Here is a 13,556-nt window from a genome sequence, read left to right on the forward strand (position 1 = left end):
AAAATAAAGGAGCAGAGTGCAAGAGTGGTGGACATATTATGCTTCAATGAGGCTGCAATATATGTTGCGGGGTCTTCTACTAAAAATGCCTGCTGATGTTACGGTTACGGCTGCATTATTAGAGGATGTTCTCTGCCAAGGGAGTGGTGTTTCAAAAGAGAATGCTTCAGGATGGCTCAAGGAACTGAAAATGGCTGGTAGGTTTGTAATTGAAACTTGGTCATAATTTTGTCTCGAACAGCATGTATGTATTACTATGAAGTATCAGGGTTTTTGCAATTACCTATAGGATACGGAACTGGAGAATCAGTGTACAATGACGTTGAACGTGTAGGATATGATTCTTTTTTTTCTTGGCATTGTTGCTTGCCTTAGTTGTTGACTTGTTGTGACCCAGGAATTGGCTGGCAAGCTTTCTTCTGGACTACACACCTAATGGCATCTTGATTGTTGGGTTCCTTGGTTTCATTCAGATTTTGGTACAAGTGTTAGATGTTGGTAGAAGGATTTCTTCGCACAGTTGTGTCTTTGTTGAGTATATAGACATTGTGCTCTTGGATCTGCCCCTTCTAATCCTGAACCCAACCTTCCACGAATTGTTCCTTGCTACATATACTACATGACGTGTGAAATCATCAACTGAAATGACGCATCCACTACCGGAGGTTTCAATTGGTATGGACATGGGTTGACAAAACTCTACTACATGCTTCAAGCTTCTGCATACTCCATCCACGAATATTTCTACGTTCTAAATGAGCAATTGAAGAACAGCTTGGGAGCTAGTCACTCCCCATTGCTATATTGATGGCTTGTTTATCCTGCCCTGAAAAAAATTACGGTAACGATATACATGATGATCTCATGGGGTTTATCCTATGAACACTGAACAGCCACTAGACTCTGCAGGCACCCATCTATATATGCGGTGCTTGTAATCTTCGAAGAGATATTAGTGTGACGTTGGTCATAGGCAACCCTGGTCCACTGATCTTCGTTCTGCCAGCACTTCAGCAGCTTATGTGGTTGTGTGTGAGTGTTAGGCCGGTTGTGCGTGCATACGGCATACCACTGGGAATCAAACCAATCTCTACCTCCAACTTCTTCCTGGTGTAATTCAAATAGTGCTTTGGTCTCGAAATCAGATGATAAAAATTTGCATCCAGTTTAGCAAATTAACCCAATTTGGAGACAACTTTAAATTTTATGATCAGTACATTTGCTTGCTAGGGAAATTAGTCAACAAACCATCTTTATAGCGGCCTCTCTGATCAACTGAAGAGCTTCTTCATCTTAGACCTGCGCAGATAAATGTTCCGTCAGTGTCAAGACATATTCCCATTGGAAATGGATGTTACACAATTCATCTAACCATTTCATTGATACAAGCCATGTAGTCATCGTACTGGAAACAAGAAACGAACAAAAACATTTATCTAGATTAATTGACATAAACTTCCACCAAAGAATCTGGAAAATTTGATTGAGAAGTAACAAGAGGAAAGTACATAGTCTTTCATTGGGAATCTGCCTGGAGTGTTTTCAAGCTCATGTTTAATTTCAAAGTTGTGCGAGGAAAACATGTTTTCTCTATGTACTTCCACCAAAGTTTCTCTGAAATTCATCCGAAAGAAATTGGGATAGAGAAACAGATACCACTTCACTTAGCAATCGAGCGTATAATGTGTGCATGTAAGAATAGGTATGTACAAACAGGAAAAAAGGAGCAACATATGTTGCATAGTAAATATTTGTGCATACTGAGGCACTAACTTTTTCCTTAGCAACCCGCTCCCAAATCTCAAAATAGAGACCCTTCTAAGAATAATAAGGCCAAATGCTACCGGTATACTCGTGCATTAAATAATAGAATGTCAAATTCCAAATGTCATCAACACTTATGCTCAATAACAAAATTAACATGTGAGCAAGGTGGCATTACATTGAAACTGTTGGAAACTAGAAGTGGGGAAACATTGGGAAAGCCTGCTGCAATCTCCGGTTCTTGCATATAAGCCACACCTCTCTAATTCTTTCCCACTGAACAACAAAAAAGTTACCATGCAAGATGTGTCACTATTACATCAATTTAGGGTTTTTTTTGGCAAGGCTCCAGCTCCTCCCCATTTTAGGAGGAGCCACTTTTTTGGCTCTAGCTTCTTAATATAAAATGGCTCCAGTTCCTTTAATGCTCGTGGAGCCATTTTTGACGTACCTATTTGGTAGTCGGAGCCGCGGGAGAAGTCGGCGCTGGAGTACTACAAAGGGACATTACAATGCACCATAGTTTATTAGGTAGAAAAGTCTTTTAGGGATGCTTACATGAATCGTGCTGTCTCTCGAATAATCCTCAACCCACTGTCATATGAAAAGAAGGATATTAGACTAAAGATAATATGTGACCAATAGTTTACACTTAGACCAAATCAATCATACCTTGATCTCGTTTGCTACCGCTTCAAAGTACTGTACATATGCTATGTCTTCCGGACTACACCTAGTGGCATCTTGATTGTTGGGTTCCTTGGTTTCATTCAGATTTTGGTACAAGTGTTAGAAGTTGGTAGAAGGATTGCTCCGTTCAATTGTGCCTTTGTTGGGTATAGACATTGTGCTCTTGGATCTGCCCCTCTTCTAATCCTGAACCCAACCTTTCCACGAATTGTCCCTTGCTACATATACTACATCACGTGCGAAATCATCAACTGAAATAATGCATACACCACTGGAGGTTTCTAAACTGAGATGCAGAGCACGATCGGTATGGGCATGGGTTGACTAAGGCGCTGTTTGTTTGAGCTCCCTAGCAACTTCTCAGCATGAGAAGCTAGAAGCTTAAACAAACAGGAAACTTCCAGTGCAGCTTCCAAAAAGCTAGAAGCTCGGAAAAGCTAAGTTTATATGGGAAGCTGAAAAACTCAATTTTTTGAGTTTTTTTAGCTTTTTGAGCCCAGAAAGCTAAAGACATCTTCTAAAAGCTAGTGTTGCCTTTTTAGAACTAAAAAGCTAGCAACAGGTTTTCAAAAAGCTCAAAAGCTGAAGCTCTAACAAACAGACCCTAAACTCTACTACATGCTTCAAGCTTATGCATACTCCATCCACTAATATTTCTACAAACATTAGGTTTTAAAAGAGCAATTGAAGAACAGCTTGGGAGCTATTCACTCTCCATTGCTATATTGATGGCTTGTTGATCCTGCCCTTGAAAAAATTACGGTAACGATATACATGATGATCTCATGGAGTTTGTCCTATGAACACTGAACAGACACAAGACTCTGCAGGCACCCTTCTATGTCGTGCATGGGAATCTTCGAAGAGATTGGTGTGAGGTTGGTCACAGGCAACCTGGTCCACTCATCTTCATTTTGTCAGCACTTCAGCAGCTTTATGTGGTTGTGTGTGAGTGTTGGGCCGGTTGTGCATGCATACGGCATACCACTGGGAATCAAGCCAATTAAGAACATTTGGAGACACCTTTAAATTTTATGATAAGTACATTTGCTCGGTAGAGAAATTAGTCAACAGACCATCTTTATAGCGGCCTCTCTGATCAACTGAAGAGCTTCTTCATCTGAGACCTGCGTAGATTGATGTCCGTCAGTGTCAAGAACATATTCCCATTAGAAATGGATGTTACACAAATTATGCTAACCATTTCATTGATACAAGCCATGTAGTCATCACAGTGGAGAAAAGAAACGAGCAAAAATATTTATCTAGATTAATTGACATAAACTTCCTCCAAAGAATTAGGAAAATTTAATTGATAGAAGTAACAAGAGGAAAGTACATAGTCTTTCATTATTGGGAATCTGCCTGGAGTGTTTTCAAGCTCATGCTTAATTTAAAAATTGTGCGAGGGAAACATTTTTTCTCTATGTACTTCCAACAAAGCTTCTCTGAAAGAAATTGGGATACAGAAACAGATATCACTTCGCTTAGCAAGCGTGCATATAACGTGCATGTAAGAATAGGTATGTACAAGAGAGCAGCATATGTTGCATATGTGTGCATACTGAGGCACTAACTTTTCCTTTAGCAACCCGCTTCCAAATCTCAAAATAGAGACGCTTTTGCTCAATAACTAAATTAACTTGCTCCAAATCTCAAAATAGAGACCCTTTTGCTCAATAACTAAATTAACTTGCTCCAAATCTCAAAATAGAGACCCTTTTGCTCAATAACTAAATTAACATGTGAGAAAGGTGGGGAAACATTGGGAAAGCCTGCTGCAATCTCCAGTGCTTCCATATAAGCCAGACCTCCCTAATTCTTTCCCACTGAACAACAAAAAAGTTGCCATGCATGATGTGTGACTATAACGTCAATTTAGGGCTTCTTTGGCAAGGCTCTGGCTTCTCCTAAAACGGGGAGGAGCTGGAGGAGCCACTTTGTTTTTCTCCGTCTTCTCAATTCAAAACGGCTCTGGCTCCTCTAGTGCTTGTGGAGCCATTTTTAACATGCCAGTTTGGTAGGGCTCCAGCCGGAAATGCACAAGCCAGAGATGCAGAAGTAGGAGCTGGAGCACTACTAAAGGGGCCCTTACATTGCACTATAGTTTATTAGGCAGAAATGGCTTTTAGGGATGCTTTTCTGAATCGTGTTGTCTCCCAGATAATCCTCAACCCACTTCATATGAAAACAAGGATATTAGACTATAGGTAATATGTGACCTATGTAACCAATAGTTTACACTTCGATCAAATCAATCATACCTTGATCTTGTTTGCTACTGCTTCAAAGTACTGTACATATTCTATGTCTTCTTCATAGGTATTAAGAGTGAAGCGGTGGAAATCCCATTCTAGATATCTAGGCTGCCCAAACAATTTATAGTCTATTAAAAGTATTATAAGGAGAAAAAGTCCATTTTGTTACCATCACGTATCCACTTTATCTGTTTAATTCTCTAACCAAAATTTAGGCTCGATTTACTCCCCTCAACTATTTTAGTTGGTTTGATATACCCATAATGAAATTTGTCTTTTCTTTTCTCCACGTACAAGTTGAATTTTTATCCCTTTTCTAAAGAAAAAAGGTACAAGTTGAACAGTAATTTCAAATTTTGTTAGGTGACTTATAATATGATGCCCAACATTAAAATATATTAGAAAATTTTCACTATTAATTTAATGCAATTTTGTATCCCTAGGATAAATATCGTATTAAATAATTCTAACCCATAAAAATAACCATAAACAATTCTTAATATATTTTCTACTATAAGCCATCATGTTCTCTATCTACTCACAAAATTTGAATTTAAAATTTAGATTGTATGTAGAAAAAAAGATAAATCTCATTAGAGGGTATATTGGACCAATTGAAATATTTTGGGGTAGTAAAATAAACTTTTTTTCCTTTATTTATTTGAAAATAAAGACATTCTCCATATTTGATTTTGATTTGCCCCTAGGGGTTGTACTCTTCTTCTCTACCAATAGAAATTTGGTAGAAATGAGCATTGTCTCGTGCCGATTTGTTCAAAAAAAATTGGAATGTTTTTCAAACTTGAAATGACAAATGTCCATTTACTGGGGTCATGGAGCATACATAGGAGACAAGATGGCCAAAGTGCGAGACAAAGAGAGCAAGATTCGGAGGAAGGACTGATCAAGCATAAGCATATTACCAAGCATCACATCATCATCTTCTTTTCTATAGGTTCGGTCCAAGTTTTTCCAATAGCATGATGATCTGCTAGTTACATTCGGTTTATACAAGTGGAATGCATATTGTTCAGTTTTCACCTTTTCGCTTCTCATAATCTCGTAAAGCTTTATTTTTGCTCTTGGTTGTAGTTGTGGATATACTCCCTCCGTTCTAAAAAATAAGTTATTTTAACTTTGTACTATGATGAAATAAGTTAAAAATATTAATTTTCATGACACTAAATAGATATATTATGAAAATAAATTTCACGATGAATCTAGTAATGCATATTTGGTATCATAAATATTAATATTTTTTATATAAACTTTGTTAAATTTAATAGAATTAACTTTAGATTAAAGTAGAATGGTTTATTTTTTTAGGATGGAGGGAGTAAGCATAACAGTGTGATGTCGTGCTGAAGTTAGTAATCCTAACCAAGCGAGGGACCATAATAACACGTCAGAGAGCACCGGTTGGAGACGTGTTTTTCACGGGGCCTCCTATATCACTTCCGAAAGCAGTCATATAAGAGCAACTCCAACCCACCTCCTATTGCACCCATATGAGAGTCTCTCATCCAATTTCTCTCTCCTACTTCACAATGAACTCCAACAAACCCCTCATACTTGTCTCTCATATAGTCAATTCTCTCATTTTTTTAATATCAAATAACTACCACCAAACATCATTAATCAAATTCCAGATTATTTTTAACGCACATTGCTTCCATCAAATACGTTCACCCATCTACTCATCTTGATCCCTGCATTGCAAGATTCAGGCATATATGAATAAAATTGCAAAATCCAAATGTCCTGTCTTCCTTTTTCTTGCTGCCGCTAGCAGCTGTAGCGCAAACAGCTTGGGCCAGAGTGCATGCGGGCGGGCAGCCGGGCACACGCAGGAGAGCGGCAACAGGTGGCCGCCGAGCTCCCTCGCCTCCACGACGCCCTTCCCTTCACCGGGCTCCCTGTCCCTCAGCCAGTGTGCGACCGGGGCAGCGTGCAGGAACGCGAAGCGACTCTAGGACAGCGGCTCCACGCGTAGGCTGGCTTGTGGAGCTGCAGGTCCGCTGGGTGCTGCATGTGGGGTGGCACCGCTTCGCCAGCATCGAGCCACGGGGACGACAGTGCAGCTGCGTTGTGGACTCGCAAGCGCCGCTTCTCTTCGAGTCCCGGTACTGCTCCTGATGAGGACATCACCTGTTCGGATATAACCACATTGATAAATTTTGATTAATATGTGAAACAATTCTTTATCATGATTGTATTTGATACATTTGATGAATTGATGCTGCACCATGATGTGTGTTCATTGTCATTTTTAAAAATACATACGTGGATCAAAAAGAGTGTTAAACATACATGGAAGGCATTGAGGACCAAAAAAGTTGATTGGAAGCCAAGTCCAAGTATTCCCAACGTCCTCCACCAGGCCACCATGTCACTTTTAGCCTAAGGAAAGAAAGAGATCAAATCCAACATGTTTTGGGGCTGGATTCGGACTGCAGCACTGTACAAAATTGCGATGGCCGCCACGACCTCATCCGGACACCGTTTTGGACGTTCAAGTAATCTTTGGAATCCTTATGAAGTTTATATTCGTATGGATTCAGACTCATGTCCATATCTTTCTTGAGGCGGCCGCAATGATCAAATTACTACTGTGAGGTTATTCTGTCAAAGGTGTTGCGTCGCCTTATTTTGGCCCGATGGGCCTTGTATCAACTCGGGTCCAATAAGGACGTGTCCTAGGGTTGGAGAACGACACCAGGACCTCCCTGGTCATCCTCCTAGGTATTAATAACTATTAGAGATGTCACAAACAGATTGGATTTGTTTAGATCAAGTTTAGCTGTCGCTACTTGCTTGTACACGCGCGTGCTGGATCAGCCACCCGTCTTCTTGTCTTCAGAACCCCATGATTATTGAGATTGAGTTTGAAACCTTCATCTTCATCTAGTAAATTTAGTACTTGTTATATTTGTTCTTGCTAGTTCTTCGATTGCCTGCAAAACTAGTGGCCGGGTGACGCGCTCCACAAGATCGCTGCAGCCATTGGAGGTGGTGTATCGGTTGCTAAGGTGCAGCATCCTTGGAAGGCTGTAGTCGGGCCATGAACGTCGTCTCATCTTAAGATTGAGAATAAAACCTAGTGGGTTCCTATTAGTTGGTAATCAGAGCAAGGTTGATCGATGAGAGACTTCTAGTTCTTTGCTATTTTTAATCTCCTATGGTCCAGAAAAAGCCAAAAAATAGTAGATTAGTTCTCCATAATCCCAAAAATCCTTTGAGCTTGATACTATTACTGCTTAGTTAGGGCTTATTGAATTAACGGTTGCACCGTCGTGTCAAGTTGCTGGTCTCAGCATCTAGTCCTTTAGAGTTTTGAGTTCTAGTCACGTTTGGGTCACCATCGTAAATTTGAGTTTTTTTTGTTTGTCTCCATGAATCAGAGTGGATTTTCAAATTTCTTTGTTTTGTTTACCACCATTACCTTAACCACATCCTTGGAGGTTTCATCCACATCCATACTTACATCTACAAAAAGGAAACCAACAAGTTCAAAATAGAATTCAATTCGGAGTCCTATTTTTTTCTTGAAAAGAAAAGCACCAGATTTCCTTTGTTAGGAGTCTGAATAGGGAGTTTAAATACAATCTGGAAACCTTAACTTGTGCTCTTTCCAATGGATCTGACCTTGGTCCCAAATTCATTCTGAGCACTTCGCAATCGCCCTGGAGATTTGCGCATGTGCTGGTTTTGCAAAACAGCCACTTGTTTGACTTTGCTGCTGAATCACCCTTACCAAGGAAACATTTAATTGCTTAACTAGCCTATTATCTCTTGTTGCAAAAGTTCAGTTTTCTGCTACTTGAAAGAAAAAAAAGAAAAAAAGAAAAGAAAGAAAGAAAGAAATGAAAGAAAGAGAAAGAAGAAGAGCAGGGTTTTTCTTTTGTTGTTATTCATCTCCTTGTGATCCTTCTTTGCTGCAGCTCAGTGACTTCATTTGTGTCCAGGCTCGCGTCTCTAGCACGTACTAGGCTAGGACCAACACAATAACATCGTTGAGCGTTTGTTCAATTTGCTTGCAACTAACGTGGTTCTAATACTTCCTTGCTTTAGCCTACCTACAGCTCCACATATTTGACTATAGCTTGACAGGGTTTGTTGCTTCGGCACCGATACACTTTCTTCCATGGTTGCATACTTGTTGGTTGCCGTCACCTCCTGTTTGGCTTGGTAAGAACATGTAAGAACTTGAATGGACATGTTTGAGTGAAAACAACAATCTTCCACCACCTATTTTCTTTAGTTCGTAGGCAACTTCTTGTGAATTTTTCTACTCTCCACTAACAATGGCAATCCCAACGATAAACGTGGGAGCTGAGAGTATGCACCATGGGTGTTCACAACCTTGATAATATATGGGAGCATACCCACTAGAGGTACATGATGATGTTCTAACTGAGGTTAGTAATACTCTACCTTCTTTTGATGAAACTTTTGACCCTCGTGCATATATTAATTGGGAGCTTAAGGTAGATGCTGAATTTGATAATTATGACTTGTCTGTACATCAAATGATTTTAGCTGTTGCAAGTGCTTTAACGAAATATGTTTTGACTAAATGGAAACATATTTGTAGGCACAACAAAGTTCCACCAACTTGGAAAGATTTTAAAATACTTTTTCGAGATGAATATATTCCCTCATATTATGTTGATCATTTGCTTAGCAAACTGGACAAACTAAAATAGGATAGTAAGACTGTGAAAGAGTACTACCATGATTTTAAGATTTGTATCATTTTTGGTGGATTAGATGAATGCATGGAAGATGTTATGAGTAGGTTCATAAGAGGGTTCAATTCTGAAATTCAAACCTTGTTGATTAGCAAATCATACAGATATATTGGTCAATTATTTTATCTTGCTCTCAATGCTGAAAAGAAGATTCTATTATCTGTGAATACTTGCAAGAATGATGTGGCCCATAATCTCCAAAATTTCTCCACTCTGCATGCTAATCAAGAGCAACAAATAGCGGAACTCACTGCTGATTTACCTTTGTCACAAGATGAATTTGTTGGGATACGAGGTAGGCTACACTAGCGCAAAACAAAATTCTACCGCGTAAACCAGGAAAACTGCCGTATAAGGATCACAGGATTACCACTCGATGCACTACTGGTGCAGAAGATGTAGATTCGCATCGATGCAGCGAAGTTGATCAACGTAGTCGCACGTAGTCGATCACGTCGACGTCCAGCAGCTCCTCAGCAACTCGTCCACGTGCAGCAAGATCTCCCTCGTGCCGCGGCTCGTCGTCGGCTCATCGTGGCTCGTTGGCGGCTCGTCCAAGTGCTGCAGGCGCAACACCTCCAAGGTATCCACATGTGCAAGGAGGAAGCATCGCAAGCCGGACTGCTAGATCCGTGAGTTGCAACAGGCGAGGGCGTAGGAGGCGCGGCAGATGATTTTCGCCAAAAGGTGTAAACCCTAGGGCGCCCCCACCCCTCTATTTATAGAGGTTCCTAACGAGCCTCTGGGTCCGAGGCCCATTAGTACTTCTAAACCTAATCCAACTCGGATCACATCCGAATTGGGCTTCCAACCCCTTAAGTGTGTGACCCTATGGGTTCGGATACGTATAGACATGGCCCGAGTATTCCTACTCGGCCCAATAGTCGGTAGCGGCCTCTAGCAAGATGTGCCAACTCCTATACGCACATGAAGATCATATCAGGCGAACCATCACAACATAATATACATGCTATTCCCTTTGCCTCACGATATTTGGTCTAGCTTCAAGCCGATCGCTCTTTCTCGATCCTGTGATTTGGAATCCCTTTGTAGGTTAACTCTTAACCGTACGTAGCATGGCCATGCATTTTCGGATCCGATCACTCAAGGGGCCCAGAGATATCACTCTCAATCAGAGAGGGGCAAATCCCATCTTGATTGACCATGTCTCATAGCATGCTTCTTGACAAACCCGAAAGCTACCTTTATAACTACCCTGTTACGGCGTAGCATTTGATAGCCCCTAAGTAGGTCGATCCACATCTTGAATACATGCGACAATCTCAGGTCTAAGGACAAAGCGTATATGTTGTTTAAAGAGAGAACTACTTCTCATGTTGGGTCAGTCCTAGCACATGTCTCCACATGTGCCCACATTATTAGTTCAACATCTCCATGTCCATGACTTGTGAAACATAGTCATCAACTAATACATGTGCTAGTCTAATATTCATGTGTGTCCTCACATGAACTCCGAGTAGGGACAACTTTAGAATAACCATACAAGTAAAGAGTTTCACACACAATTCACATAATTGCAAATCAATTCAAGTAGCCTTTAATGGATATTCAAGGAACACAATATAAATCTTGGATACAAATGGAATACCATCATCTCTATGATTTCCTCTAGGGCATACCTCCAACAGAATTACTTATTGTTCCTTGTGATAAAGAGGACTTGCGTGCTGATGATTCTTTTACTCCTATGCCACAAGTAGCGAATAAGTGTGATACTTTTGGTTTGGAACCATACAAATGTGCTGAAGATAAGCTTTTTCATCCTATTACTTGTGCACAAGATGAACTGAATTTGCTATCCTCTTTAAATACTTTGGGTTATATTGAATTTGATATTCTGTGTAATCTAAATTGTCTACAAGAGAAACTTAAATTTGATTTCGGTTTAATCATTGTTCGCTTCATGCAATTGGAAAATATGGTAGCAAAGGAGAATATTTGGTGCATAAAGTTTATATTTGCTCTAATCCGAAATACCCTTTTGGGCTAAAATACCATGATCAAATAGGGGCTGCACTAATGCTAATAATATCTTGCAAAGTTTTCCTATTTTTTCCCATATGCAACAAGCTAAGCCCGAAGAAAGGGAGCATTGCTGGTTGTGGCCGTGAAGCATAGCCGTGGCTCTGTGCTCCAACATCAAGGCAAGCTCCTCTGAATGCTATTAGAGCAAGTCAAGGATGACTTGCAGCCAAGAAGGGGAGAATGATGAGGACATCACCTGCTCGGATACAACCACATTGGTAAATTTTGATTCACAGGTGAAATAATTCTTTACCATGATTGTATTTGATACATTTGATGAATTGATGCTACACCATAATGTGTGTTCATTGTCATTTTCAGAAATACATATGTGGATCAAAAAGAGTGTTAAACATACATGGAAGGCATGGAGGACCAAAGAATATGATTGGCGGCCAAGTCCAAGTATTCTCAACGTTCTCCACCAGGCCACCACGTCACTTTTAGCCGACGAAAGAAAGAGATCAAATCCAACATATTTTGGGACTGGATTCGGACTGTAGCACTGTGCCAACTTGCGACGGCCGCCACGACCTCATCCGGACTCCGTTTTGGGCGTTCAAGTACTCTTTGGAATCCTTATGAAGTCTATATTCATATGGATTCAGAATAATTTCCATATAGTTTCTGAGACGACCGCAATGATCAAATTACTAACATGAGGTTATTCTATCAAAGATGCTGAGTCGTCTTATTTTGGCCTGATGGGCCTTGTATCAACTCGGGTCCAATAAGGACGTGTCCTAGGGTTGGAGAACGACACCAAGACCCCCTGATCATCCTCCTAGGTGTTAATAAGGATTAGATCTATCACAAACAGATTGGATTTTGTTTAGATCAAGTTTAGCTCTCGCTACTTGTTTGTAAGCGTGCGTGCTAAATCAACCTATCGTCTTCTTGTCTTCAGAACCCCATAATTATTGATATTGAGTTTGAAACCTTCATCTTCATCTAGTAAATTTAGTACTTGTTATACTTGTTCTTGCTAGTTTTACGATTGCTTGCAGGACGAGTGCCCTAGTGTCTGAGTGACGCGCTCCACAAGATCGCGACAGTCATTGGAGGTGGTTTATCGGTTGCTAAGGCGCAGCATCCTTAAAAGGCTGTAGTGAGAGCTAAAGTTGATCTAAATAAAATCCAATCTATTTGTGACGGCTCTAATCCTTATTAATACCTAGGAGGATGACCAGGGGGGTCTTGGTGCTGTTCTCCAACCCTAGGACACGACCTTATTGGACCCAAGTTGATACAAGGCCCATTGGACCGAAATAAGGCAACACAGCACCTTTGACAGAATAACCTCAGGGTAGTAATTTGATCATTGCGGTCACCTCAGAAAATATATGGATATGAGTCCAATTCGATATGAATATAGATTTCATAAGGATTCCAAAGAGTACTTGAACGCCAAAAATGGAGTCCGGATGAGGTCGTGGCGGCCGTCACAAGTTGGTATAGTACTTCAGTCCGAATCCAGCCCCAAAATGTGTTGAATTTGATCTCTTTCTTTCCTTGGGCTAAAAGTGACGTGGTGGCCTGTTTGAGGATGTTGGGAATACTTGGACTGAGCTCCCAATCATCTTTTTTGTCCTCCATGCCTTCCATGTATGTTTTACACTCTTTTTGATCCACGTATGTATTTCTAAAAATAACAATGAACAAACATCATAGTGCAGCATCAATTCATCAAATGTATCAAATACAATCATGGTAAAGAATTATTTCACCTATGAATCAAAATTTGCCAATGTGTTTGCATCCTAGCAGGTGATGTCCTCGTGGTGACGGAGAGGTTGTGCAGTGTTCAAAAAAGAATAAATCTGAGCGAATGCAAAGCCAACATTGTCGTTGTCAAGATTAGCGGATCAAGACTACGGCTAGTAAATTTATTTTATGCACGTAAGGCTTCGGATGGTGGCGTGAGAGGACATGGGATTAGACTGGTTCGGGCAAGGAAAGCCCTACGTTCAGTATGAGGAGCTACTCGTGTTGCTCACGCAAGGTCTGTAGTAGGGGTTACAAACAGGCGAGAGAGGGAGCCGGTCCC

This window comes from Setaria italica, chromosome III (genome assembly GCF_000263155.2).
Source record: "Setaria italica strain Yugu1 chromosome III, Setaria_italica_v2.0, whole genome shotgun sequence".
Lineage (NCBI taxonomy): Eukaryota > Viridiplantae > Streptophyta > Magnoliopsida > Poales > Poaceae > Setaria > Setaria italica.